At 41.6% G+C, this 13,716-nt stretch overlaps 1 protein-coding gene across 5 annotated transcripts in view; it reads left to right on the forward strand.

The window, feature by feature from the left end:
* The window catches only part of LRCH3 (leucine rich repeats and calponin homology domain containing 3), a 3,082,729-nt gene that overhangs the window by 2,745,990 nt on the left and 323,023 nt on the right, over positions 1–13,716 (forward strand). The window lies entirely within an intron of this gene.

Consider the following 13,716-nt stretch of genomic DNA (forward strand, 5'->3'; position numbering starts at 1 on the left):
TCCAATAGCGAATCGAGCTATGTTATGATAGGATGTTTCTAGTTTCTTCATGTTGTTTTTGGAAAGATTAGTGTAAATGGGGGAAGCATAGAGAAGAGTGGAGATTAGGTGAGATCTAGCAATGGTGGACCTTGCTGTGGGTGTTAGGAAAGGTTTGATTCTGTAAAGGGATCCTATTTTTATTAACTAATTTTATGGTGTTGTTGATGTGAGAGTCAAAGTTGAGGTTATTATCAATAGTTATCCCTAATAGTTTTGTGGTCAAGTCAGGAGAGATGAGTGTTCCGTCAGTGGATGTAAGAGTAAAGTAAGGTGGAGTAGATTTACAGTAGGTGAAAAAGTAATAGTTTTGTTTTCTTGGGGTTGAGGAGTAGACAGCGGTAAGAGAACCATTGTTCTACAGCACTGAAAGCTTTTGAGTAAGTGACTGGAGTTCTGTATGAGAGTTAGCAGAGCAGATTATAGTTGAGTCGTCCGCATATTGTATACAGGTAGTATATGGGATAGCAGATTGAAGGTCATTAATAAAGATAGAAAATAGCAAAGGGCCTAGGATAGAGCCTTGAGGTACACCTAAGGAGATAGGTAGAAGATTAGAAAGTGAGTTTTTCCAAAGTACTGCCTGCTGACGATTTTCTAGGTAAGATGCAAACCAGGACAAGGCAAGATGATCAAGAGCCAGTGATTGTAGGATATGTAGTAAAAGTTTATGATTCACCATATCAAAAGCTTTGGATAGGTCGATGAAGACAGAGGAAGATAGATAGTTATTGTTACGGTTAGTGTTAATGGAGTTAGTGAAGAAGAGTAAAGCAGTAGTGGTACTGTGTGAGGGTCTGAAACCATGCTGACAGTTAGAAAGTAAGTTGTTGTTGAGAAGGTGATTTAGTACTTGTTTGTGAATACATTTTTCCATGATTTTGCGATTGGTGAGAGGAGAGCTATTGGACGAAAGTTAGAGAAATCATTAGAGTTTCCTCCTTTATGTAGTGGGATGATATGAGATATTTTCCAGATAGAGGGGAAGATTCCTTCTTTTATAGATCTATTGATCAGGATGGAAATAGGGTAGGCTAAGGCTTTGGCACCTATCTGTAAGAATTCTGCAGGCAGTTTGTCTGCAGAGGGAGTGGTGGGTTTTAACTTTAGGAGCAATGATGTGATAAAGGAGGTAGAGACTGGTTGTAATTGGAGTGTAGGAGGTGGATTTAATGTGGATGGAGGAAGATTTGAGGTATCAGGAGATAGATGACTAGCTAGTGTTTGGATAGTGTTTGTGAAGAATGAGTTGAAGTCATTTGCTGTTTGTTTAGGGTTTTCTGGGTTAGAGTCCTGGGGATTAGGTGTAATGGAGTGACCTGGAGACAGAAGATTATTAATACTGGCCCAGAATTTTTAGGTTCCTTATTAGTGATGTTCTGCAGCTGAAGGTAATAGTTTTTTTTGTCTGTCAGGATAGCTCTTTTAGTGCTGTTTCTAAGCTCTCTAAATTTTTGACGATCAGTTTGATTTTTAGTGGTGCGACATTTTGACCATGATTTATTTCTAATAATGATTTTATGCCTAGTATTATTAGTTAACCAGGGTGCTACTTTTGATTTGGTTCTGATGGTACGAGTTGGGGCATGTTGGTCTAGAATTGATAAGAATGTAGAGTTAAAGTAATCTACTGCTTCATTAAGGGGAAGATATTTCAATGAGGACCAATTACGATATTTTGTAATTGTATTACAAAGAATTGTATTTAAGAAAAGTAGATGCCAAACATAAGGGGTCCCCGCTTAGACCCCTTTGGGGCTTCCCCTGTTTTGATCTCCTGTGTCCTATCTTTGAGACAGATGGCAATCCATCAGGTGACATAAGGGTTTATTTCTCAGTTTATTTACCTTTCCTACTTTGCCTGAGTGGGGGCTGTGGGAGAAGCTTTGGCCAAGTTGAGATATGCGGTGTGTACTGTTTACTTTCATACAGTTTGTGCCCTTTTCAAAAAGAGTCCAGCAGGTTGAGTAAGCATGACCTGCCTTGATGAATCCAAAGTGAGATGAGTGCATTGTTTGGAGGTTCCCTATGCCCTTATTGATTAGTTCCATGATATTTCTTTACATGGCTTTGGATGTGAAGCCTGTCAGACGTATGGGTCTATATTTGCCTGGGTATGTAAAAGGTTCTCCATTATGCAGGTGAATGACTGTAGCTGCTCCCCATTTGCTTGGTACAAAATCTGTATGAAGGTTGAGATTGGGAGGCTAATTCGTGCTTCATGCTATTTAAGATGCATCCAGGCATATTGTTAGGACCCATTGATGCAGTATTTTGTCTGATAGAGCTTGGGTTTGTGTAATAGCTGGAGTTTTCACAGATTCGGGTATATCTTGAGGGGACAGATGGTGGGGTGAGAAGAGGTAAGGTTAGAGCTGAATTTACTGGCTAGTTACTGGCTAGTAGTTTTACTATATATTCAGCCTCAGTGTAGGTAATATCATTCATAATCAGCTGAGCACATTACTGCTTTGTGTATTGAGATTATGAACATAACTAAAGCAGACTTTATGACTGCCTTGGGCTTGGGTAGCCATTATTATTTGATAGGCATAATAATGCAGTTTTAATAACTGCTAACAACTTATACAAGTCCCCAGTGTCCAGACTCAGCTATATCCCTGAAACAGGTTTTAATTATGTGTAAAATATGCAAATATGCAATATTCAGACTCAGGGTTAATAACTTAATATGGTATTATTAAATACACAGTTGAAGAATGTCATGATAAAGTGGTTTAATATAATGCATATATCATAAATGTTGAAGCAATAACTCCACGATGTGTGACAGTGCTTTGTTAGGCACATATTTATGAACTGCCATTAAAAAATGTTTAATAACTGCTTGCAAAATATACTCGTACTTGTCTATACAATTACAACTTATACTCAAATGCTTTGACAGTTCACTTTTCTTTAACATAAAGCCTGGATTCCTCAGAGCAACATCAAAAAACATAAATAAAAAGCAGGAACCTATATTATTTACCAGTAATCTTAATAGTACATCTGTGGGACATACTTAACATAATTATGCAATTACTTTCACAAACCCTTTTATAAATATCTTATCAACTGGATTGTCCTGCATAATAAATTAAACAGTTCCTTTTAGTTGTGTACAGGCTGCTACATCATTTATCAGATATTTTCACCTTTTTATAAAAGTTTTGAATAAATAAAGGTGCAAAATCTCCTTTCTTCTTAATGCATACTTCATTGCAATGATTCTAGTGAACAGCCCATTTTTAACTTGCATAAATATCTTCAGTTTAAATCCATCAGAAATGAACCAGCTCTTCAGAGTTCAGTCTCATGTACCCAGTTTAAAAATATTTCACTGCATAACAATTTATATTCAGAAAGCTAAGTGAAATCATGCCATCTCCTTCCATTCCTCTTCCACCAAACTGGAATAGTTACCGAGACTTACAGATCTCATGTGTTCAGCTTCCATTGCCTCTCAGAATGATTAGAGACAACTCCCTTAAATTTGACCTTTGCTTCCCTAATATTTATAAATGTTAGTACGTCTCCCGAAGTTTCAGTACAGATGGGGAAGTCTGCCTAATTTTTAAGGTACCGCTGTTCTAGCATCCACGAGCTGCAGCCTTTGTTAAAGTTTCATCAGAATAATTGTGGTCTATATGCACCATAATTTTTGTTCCTGCTTGTACTTTTCCATAGTACCTGGAAAGAAATAGACACAGACTGTATCCAAATAACCCTGAGATTTAAGTTGGTATTGTCTGGACACTGGAAATCTGTAGACTGGTTGCTAAACTTCCTTTCAGTCAACAGTGACCAGTCTGTTGCCAGCTTGATACCCTTACCCTTTGCTTCAATGTAAGTTGTTCTATTCTGATGTTCTTCGTGTTTCACTGTTGCAGTCATTACATTTGGGTAATCTGCTGGCAGGTTGTCCTCAGTCGACCTGAGAAAGTCTTGGGTCCTGCGTCAGTTGCTGTCCCTTCTTCCATGATGTCAGGTCGTCAAGGGTGTAAAACATGCAACCAACGCCATTACATCAGTCTTTCTTGCTGTGCGGTGCCCGAAGTAGAAGCAGTTCACAAGTGCCAGTCGGCCGACTCCTGAAATTTTCGTTCGAGTTTCAGAACCGTAGTCGTCAACTAAAAGCTAAGTACCCCATTGGGGAAACTTTTTCTTGCTCCTTACCGATATCAGTAAAAGTTAATAATTGTATTACTTGTGCAAAGCAAATACCTCATAAGGATTTCCATTTGTACTGTATTCCTTGCCTAGGCCCTGACCACAACGTACCTTGCTGTCTGTTTTGTGCTTTATTTAAATAGCGCACTATCCATCATCGGTACATTTTTGCTTCTAAATATTTCGGATCTCTGTTTAATTATCCAGAAATGTCGTCGGTTAGCTATCTGACTACCGGAATACCGAAAAACGCAAAGAAAAAGACAGAGACAGGCCGTTGAGGTCCAAAACTGCCGACAACGCTTCTCCTAAGCAAGCCGCCAGTTCGCCGGTACTCAGTGAGGTGCTTACGCAGCCCCTGATACCCGCTATGTCTGATTCGCAGGCCTCTACTGAGGCCCAGTCAGAGTCATGTATGCCGAGAGGTACTTCACCTATGGAACCCGCGGATGTCTCTACCTTGGATGAGTCTGGAGCCACTGTGCAGGCACCGGCTTCTGAGGGTGTATTCAGGCCTACAGATTTGTTTATTAAACCGACACCACCTTCAATTTTAGGGCCACACTCTCGTTCTATGTCTAAAAAACAGACTCCCAGGCCACATGTTCAGGCCCCTATGCCTAAAAAACAAGTGATCAAAATGGCTGAAGATTTAATTACTCTAATCAGGGGTAGTCAATCCCCCCTTTCTAAGAGGCCTACGGCTGAACTTGACTATGAATCTTCTGAACAGGACTCTGTTTCTTCTGACTCTTCTAATGAACAGGATTTGTCCATACTTACTTATGAGGACTCTGATGCAGAGTATTCCATTCCTTCTGCTTCTCCCCCTGAGGATTTTTCTTTTGGGGAAACTTTACATACCTTAAGGGAGCATTTCCACTGGGAAAGTCAGGATTTTTCTGAATCCAAAAAGAGGCTTAGGGATTTCCTCCTTCTTCCTCAGGATAGGCCTTTGGCTATACTCCCTGTACTAGACATTGTTGATGTGTTTTCAGAATCCAGTATGGCTCCTGATTCCCTGCCTCCGGCTCCTTGTAAGCCAGACAGATACTACAGGGTTCCTGACTCCCACAAATTCCTTTTCAAAAATCCTGTTGTGGACCCTGAAACCATTTCTCAGGGGCCCAAGGGCATTAAGGCTTGTACTGCTAGAAATCCTACCCCTTCTGATAGAGACTCCAGGGTGCTGGATAGATGAAGTAAAAAGGTTTATACTTCTGCAACCTTGGCAATCGGGGCTTTAAACTGTCAATTCCATATGCTAAAATATACACAGCATGTCATGGGACTGCTTAAACAGAAAATGTTTTTGATTTCTGACTGTGTGGAAAATAAGGAATTACAGGATTTATTGCATTCAGCTGAACAAGTTGGAAAACATACTTTGCAATGTGGTTTTGATTCTTTGGAGGCCTCTTGCAGGGCTGCTGTTACTGGGTCTGTGCTTAGAAGGCATGCTTGGCTTGAGGAGCAATCTCTGCCTGATCATGTTAAAGCAAAATTGTTGGATGCTCCTTTGCAGCAGGACCATCTGTTTGGCAATAAGGCTGAAGAAGTTTTAAAAAAGATGGAAGATAAAGCTAAATCTATGCAAACTGTGAAAGATTTCTTACAAGTACAACCTCCAAGATTTAGTAGGCACTGGCCTACTAAGAACTGTTCCTTTCCAGTTCCTTCCAGAGCCACTCAAACCAAACCCAGACATTCCAAAAGCACCAGGTTTCAGTCCCAATGGACTTTCAGAACCAAGCAATGGGGTGCCTCCGCTTCCAAACCTGGAAACAACAAGACACCTCCCTATGGTAAACAGTCTCAATGACTTTCCTTTAAAATTACCAAACACTTACCTCTTAGCCGCCCCTTTGGGGGGAAAACTGGCTCTTCTTGCAAAAAACTGGCAACTTATAACACAGGACAAATGGGTTTTAAATATAGTGTCCCAGGGATACAGATTTCATTTCCACAGGCTGCCAACTCAAACGGATGGCCAGACCTGCCCCCAAATCAGTGGGCAGAGGCTCAGAAACAACTACTTTCCTCCTAAACATGGGGGCAATTCAACTAGTACCAGAAAAGGAAAAGGGACAAGGTTTCTATTCCAGGCTTTTCCTGGTACCCAGAAAAGACAAATCATGGCATCCAATTCTGGACCTGTCAACTCTAAACACCTTTCTGGACATTCCAAAATTCAGGATGCTGACTCTTCACCAGTTACTTCCTATGCTAGGCAAAGATGCCTGGTTGGCAATTTCTAGATTTAAAAGAGGCTTACCTACATATCCCAATCAGGGAATCTTGCAGAAGATACCTCCGCTTCAAAGCAGGCTACTTGCATTATCAGTTCTCTGCACTGCTCTTTGGCTTATCTACTGCACCCAGGGTATTTACAAAGTGCCTGGCTCCAGTAATTGCATTTTGCAGGCAAAGAAATATTCAAATATATCCATACCTGGATGATTGTCTAATTCAGGCAGAAAACAAGTCTATTCTTCTAAAACATCTTGCGTTTGTAAAAAGGGTTCTAAATTGTCTAGGGTACACCATAAACGAAAAGAAATCACAACTAGTACCCTCTCAGAAAATTACATTCCTGGGTGCAAGCTTGAATTCAAGTGCCCGGATGGCTTTCCTTACGCCAGAAAAGCAAGTTCAATTGGTGACTTACTTCAAAAAGGTGGCCACAAAAACCCTGCTATCTGCAAGACAAATACTGCAAGCCTTGGGGTTCATGGCCTGCTGCATTCTTCTAATTCCATATGCAAGACTGCATATGAGGAAACTTCAGTGGTACTTAAAAAGTTTATGGAGTCAACATTGTCACAGCCTGGAAACAATGATTCCTATCATACCTTGCCTGCAACTAGAGTTCCTATGGTGGGCAGAGGCCTGCTACCAAAACAAGGGACTGCCATTCACACCACTCCCTGCCACCCAAACCCTAACTACAGACTCATCAGACTGTGCATGGGGGGGTCTCATCTGGCAGGGAAGTGCATTCAGGGCAAATGGAGCCCAAATCAAATGCACCTTCATATCAATCAAAAATAAATGCTAGCTGTACAGAATGCACTGACAGCCTTCAAATATTACCTTCATCCAGGACAACTAATGGTAAAGACAGACAACAACACAGTTATGTGGTACATAAACAAGCAGGAGGGTACACATTCCTACTCCCTATGCAGACTAGCCATGGCATTGTGGAACATGGCCTTGAACTATCAAGTGCAACTACAAGCTCAATTCCTGCCAGGAAACCTGAGTATTTTGGCAGACAAACTAAGCAGAAATCTCATGGACCCACACAAATGGAAACTGGAACCACGGATTTTCAACATGTTGACACGCAAATGGGGGAGCCCAGACATAGATCTTTTTGCCTCACCCCAGAACTATAAGTTGGACAAATTTTGCACAAGAACTCCTCACAAAAAAGCCTGGAAAGTGGATGCTCTGTCTTTCAGCTGGGAAAACCTATCAGTCTATGCCTTTCCCCCTCTGCCTCTGCTCTCCAAAGTTCTACTAAAAGTCAAACAGGACAAACCAAAAATGATTTTTATTGCTCCAGACTGGCCTTGCCAACACTGATACACACTCCTACTCAGTCTGTCACAAATTTCAACATGGCACCTGCCTCAGACACCTTCTTTACTGTCTCAGCAGAACATCCAAATTCTGCACCCTCCACTCCAGACATTGAATCTTGCAGCTTGGCTAATCACTTAAATTCCCCCTTAGCATCCCTCAGCAAACCTGTGATGGGATGTCATTTTGGAAGGGAGAAGACCTAGTACTAGAAAATCGTATGTTGACAAATGGAAAAGATTCTGTGCCTGGAATCAGTCTCAAGGGATGGTGCCCAATTGATCTTGGATTTTGCAATACTTAACTGAGATGCTTCACAAGGGCCTGTCTTTTTCTTCCATAAAAATCCATGCCTTAGCCATTTCAGCTCATTACAACACAGAACCCCTCTCTTCTCTCATCCTCTGCTAAAGCAGTATCTCAGAGGGGCCAAAAACTTGAGGCCACCCAGGAGAGCTCCAACCCCTGCCTGGGACCTTAACTTTGTATTGGAGAAACTCACTCTACCTCCTTTTGAGCCAGCTGCTACTGCAGACTTAAAATTTCTTTCCTGGAAAACAGACTTCCTTTTAGCAATCACTTCGGCCAGAAGGATTTTTGAATTACAGGCCCTTATGGCAGTGGAGCCTTTCATCATCTTTCATGCAGTCAGGGTGTCACTCAGGGACCAATCCATCCTTCATGCCCAAGGGTGGTATCCAGTGTGGCTTTTAATCAGTCCATTCATTTGCCAACTTTCTTTCCCAATCCACAGAATAAGGGGGAGCGGATTCTGCATTCATTGAATGTATACAGACAACTTAGATTTTACTTGGACAGGACTAAATCTCGAAGAAAATCTGAGCAACTGCTGGTAGCATTTGCTGCAGGAGCAGAGGGAAAGGCTATTTCAAAGCAAACCATTTCCAAATGGATAAGCCATTTATTCCTTTCTGCTATAAGCACAATGGAAAACCTATCCCCCAGAGGATCAGATCCCATTCCACCAGGGCTGCATCTACTTCTGCAACCTTTCTCAGAGGTGTTCCTACCAGGGATATTCTAGAAGCTGCTACCTGGAGTTCAGTTCATACTTTCACCAAGCACTATCATTTACTAATTTTCTCTAAATCCAGAGATGGCTTTGCCACTGCTGTTTTGCAGGGCATTATAGCTGGTCCTAATGCTGTATAAATCCATCCTCCGAACCATAGCTTTGGGAATCTACCCAAATGTAATGACTGCAACAGTGAAACATGAAGAACATAGTACAGTTGTGTACACTTACCATAAATGTAGATGTTCGAGTGTATTCACTGTTGCAGTCCTGGTTGGCCTCCCTCCAGCCCCCTGTTTTTTCTTTTACTATGCCTCTCCTTTCTTTTACTGCACTTAAAAGCCTTTTTGGTGTATTTGCTTTTGTTTGGAGGTATATTTTTGTGTGTTAAATTATTTATATATATTTTGCTCCCCTTTTGGGGGGCACCTGACATCTGGGGCAAGAAAAACTGATGTAATGGCATCGGTTGCATGTTTTATACCCCTGACGTCATGGAAGAAGGGACAGCAACCGACACAGGACCCAAGACTTTGTTAATCAGGCCGACTGAGGGCAACCTGCCAGCAGATTACCCAAATGTGTAAAGACTGCAGCAGTGAATACACTCGAACATCTACATTTATGGTAAGTGTACACAACTGTACTTTTCCCCACAGCTCATTGCTGCCATTTTCACTATAACCTGTCCTAACTAGTTCAACTTTTGGGTGTGTTCTTCCTGTTACTTCTGCGAACAGATAAGTTCATGCCTTTCTAACTTTTATTGTTAGCTGTTATACCCAGTCAGGGATATTTTTTGGCAGGTTTTGTCTTCAACTCCTCCTAATCCCCTGTTAAAAAATACAAAAAAGAATATTATTTTCCTTTCTATTAAATCGTTTAGATATGGGATAGGTCTTTCAAGTGCATACTACTTACTGTTAAGTGCATTATTTTCTCCATAGTATTATTGGCAAAGTTTGTTGTGTCTACATAGATCGGTACAAGGCTATTTGCCCTTGTGGGTCATTTTAAGCCTAGCCAATTACTCCTTGTGAGGATCAAACCCGGCACCTTTTGTCTGTATGGTAAACACCTTAACCATTATGCCTACTCCCAACCCCTTCATTTCTGTCAAAAGGTGAGAATCAAACCTTGTACCTTTAGATGTTCTTCATGTTTCACTGTTGGAGTCCTAATTGGTGGGATTTCCCACCATGGAAGCCCTTGGCTGGCCCGAGTACCTGAGAATAGTTTTCCTCCTTCTGGAGACGGCAGACACCCTTTCTGATGTCACTACGCTTGGGTATAGGGTAGTCAGCTGGTACCATGATCTCAGTTCTTACTTGCCATTGGAGCCCGAAGCAGTGTGTGCCAGTCAGTGTGATTTTCAGTCCACACCAGAGAAACAAGGCTCCGGAATGCTAAGTACCCCATTTATGTATTGTTTGACTTTTGTCAGAGAAAATGAACACAGTAAGCTTTCAGTTAACTGGAACTCAAGCAACCGGTACTCTCAAGCAACCAGTAAAACAATATCAAAGAACTACAGTAGAATTTTCATGTGTTGCATTTTCTTTCTACTTGCACCCCATTGGTCAATTAAAAACAATCATTTAACCCTGGTGGAAACATGCCTGATAATCCACCTTTTTTCTTTTTGTTCCAGTAGTTTATGCCATCCACCTTTGCTATTTCTTTTATACCCAATTTTATCTTTAACTGTAAAATAAAGTTTAGCAGTACTATGTTGCAGTGTGTGTTTACATAAAGCATTAGTAGTTTTTTTTGCATCTGATATCACTCATATGTTCTGTTATCCTAAACCTCAGAGGTCGAAAAGCCTAACCTATGTCAAATGTCAAATAGTTACATGTAGCTAGGTATATCACCCAATTTGTGTTGCAGTTGCCAAACGTTCAAATGTCAAAAAATTGTGAAGTATTAGCAGATGAAAAATGCTCAGTTGTACTAACTTATTTACAGTTGTTACAGTGTCCACAAGGCTGGCATCCTCTAATTAGATGCCCTCCAAGGGACAATTGACCCATAGTTGGACCTACCTCAATGTTCTTTTTATAATGATTGAATCCGCCCCTAAAGTCTTTCCACGCCTAAATGTAAATAAACACTCAGCTGGTAAAGTATTACTTAAATTTTCATCTAAAAGTAATATATGCCAATATTTCCTCACAAGATCCATAAAAGATTTTGTATTATTTCTAAAATTAATAACTAGCCTAACAGGTCCTTCTGCCACCTTTTTATGCTTATATTTTAAAAGCTGCTTTCTATCTATGTCTTGGATGGAGCATAATATTTTACAGACATCTGTATTAATGTTCTTTGTGTTTCACTGTTGCAGTCATTACATTTGGGTAATCCTGCTGGCAGGCTGCCTTCAGTCGACCTAAATTCCAAAGTCCTGGGTCCTGTGTCAGCTGCTGTCACCCCTTCCCTGACGTCAGGTCGTCAGGGGTATAAAAGATGCGGCCAACGCCATTTTCTTGCTGCGTGGTGCCCGAAGCAGAAGCAGTTCGCAAGTGCTGGTTGGCCGACTCCTGAGATTTTCGTGTTCTAGTTTCAGATCCGAAGTCTTCAATAAAGCTAAGTACCCCATTGGGGAAACTTTTTTCTTGCTCCAGACCGATGTCAGAAAAATTTAATAATTGTATTTCTTATGGTAAGCAAATACCCCATAAGGATTTTCATTCTTACTGTATTCCTTGCCTAGGCCCTGATCACAAAGTGCCTGGTTGTCAGTTTTGTGCTAGATTTAACCAATGCACTATTAAGCGTCGGTATGATTTTGCTTTAAACTACTTTGGCCGCCTATTCAATTATCCAAAAATGTCGTCGGATAGCCATCCGACTACCGGAGTTCATAAAAAATGCAAAGAAAAAGAGAGAGATAGACAACCGAGGCCCAAAACCGATGACGAAGCTTCTCCTAAGCCAGTCGCCGGTTCTCAGTTAAGTGTTTTCGCAGCCCCTGATGCCCGATACTTTAGAGTCGCCGCATGCTACCGACTGCCATGTGGAGTCGGCCATGCCGCTGGATACTCAAGGTATTGGAGCCTCGGATACTATTCCTTCAGATGGGTCCGGAGCCGCTGAGCAGGCACTGGCTTCTGAGGGTGTATTCAGACCTAAACATCTTTACATTAAAACAACTTCAGCTTCAAAGGCAAATACTACAGCACCTTCTAAAGCAAAGAAACAAACACAAGAGCCACATGGACAGGCCTCTATGCCCAAAAAACAGATGCTCAAAATGGCCGAAGACTTAATTACCTTGATCAGGGGTATCCATCCCCCTCCTGATGAGGCCTAGGCAAGAGACTGACTATGAATCTTCAGATCAGGTTTCTATTTTTTCTGATTCCTGTACTGATCAGGAATATTCTTTCCCACTATGAGGATTCTGATGCTGAAGAATATATTCCTTCAGCTTCTCCTCCAGAGGACTATTCTTTTGGGGGAACCTTGAATACCATGAGGGAGCATTTCCACTGGGAGAGCCAAGATTTTTCAGAATCTAAAAAGAGGCTCAGGGATTTTCTTTTACTACTTCAACACAGGCCACTAGCCATTCCCCTGACGCCTTACCTCCAGCTCCCGTTAAGCCTGACAGATATTACAGGGTTCCTGACTCTCATAAATTCCTTTTTAAAAACTCTGCTTCAGACCCAGAAACTATTTCACAGGGTCCCAAGGGAGTTAAGGCTTCTGCTGCAAAAAACCCTACCCCCTCTGACAGGGAATCTAGGGCACTGGACAGATGGGGAAAAAAGGTATACACATCTGCTACCTTGGCTATAAGGGCCTTAAACTGTCAGTTTCATATGCTCAAATATCAGCAACATGTCATGGCATTGCTTAAACAGAAAATGTTGTTAAACTCTGAATGAGCAGAAAACAAGGAAATGCAGGATTAATTGCATGCAGCTGAACAAGTTGGAAAGCATACTTTGCAATGTGGTTTTGATTCTTTGGAGGCTTCCTGCAGGGCAGCAGTTACGGGTTCTGTAATTAGGAGGCATGCTTGATTAAAGGAACAAAATCTGCCTGATCGTATCAAAGTAAAATTATTAGATGCACCCTTACAGCATGATACTTTATTTGGTGTTAAAGCAGAAGAGGTGTTAAAGAAAATGGAGGACAAAGCTAAATCTAGGTTTAGTAGACACTGGCCAACAAAGAATTGGTCCTTTCCTGTGTCAGACAGACCTCAAAGGGGCAGACCCAGGCACCCTAGAGGCAGAACCTAGGCGCAAGGTTCATGCAGGTCAAAGCAGTGGGGTGCCTCTACCTCCAAAGTTGGAGAAGACAAATCTCAACCTTACAGGAAACAGTCCCAATGACTTCCCCCTGCCTGCACCAAGCAGTTATCTCCTGGCAGAACCCTTAGGGGGAAAATTAGCACTTTTTTCTCAAAATTGGCACATCATAACCCAAGACAAGTGGGTTCTAAATATCGTGTCACAAGGCTACAAGTTCCATTTCCATACCCTTCTAAAGGCAAACGGCTGGCCAGATCTGCCCAGAAATCAATGGGCAGAGGCACAAAAACAAGTCTCATTCCCTCATGGACATGGCGGCCATTCAACAACTACCAGAGCAAGAGCAGGGACAAGGATTTTACTCAACTATTCTTGGTACCCAGAAAGGACAAGGCTTGGAGACCAATACTGGACCTATCTGTTCTGAACACATTCCTGGATATACCAAAATTCAGGATGTTGACTTTGCATCAGCTTCTGCCTATGCTGGGCAAGAACACTTGGCTTGTAACTTTGGACCTAAAAGAGGCATACCTGCATGTCCCTATCAGACAAATATGCATGAAGATACCTCAGATTCAAGGCTGGCTCAATGCATTACCAATTCTCTGCACT

The sequence above is a fragment of the Protopterus annectens genome, chromosome 4.part1 (genome assembly GCF_019279795.1).
Source record: "Protopterus annectens isolate FY-2018-M chromosome 4.part1, PAN1.0, whole genome shotgun sequence".
Taxonomy (NCBI): Eukaryota; Metazoa; Chordata; order Ceratodontiformes; family Protopteridae; genus Protopterus; species Protopterus annectens.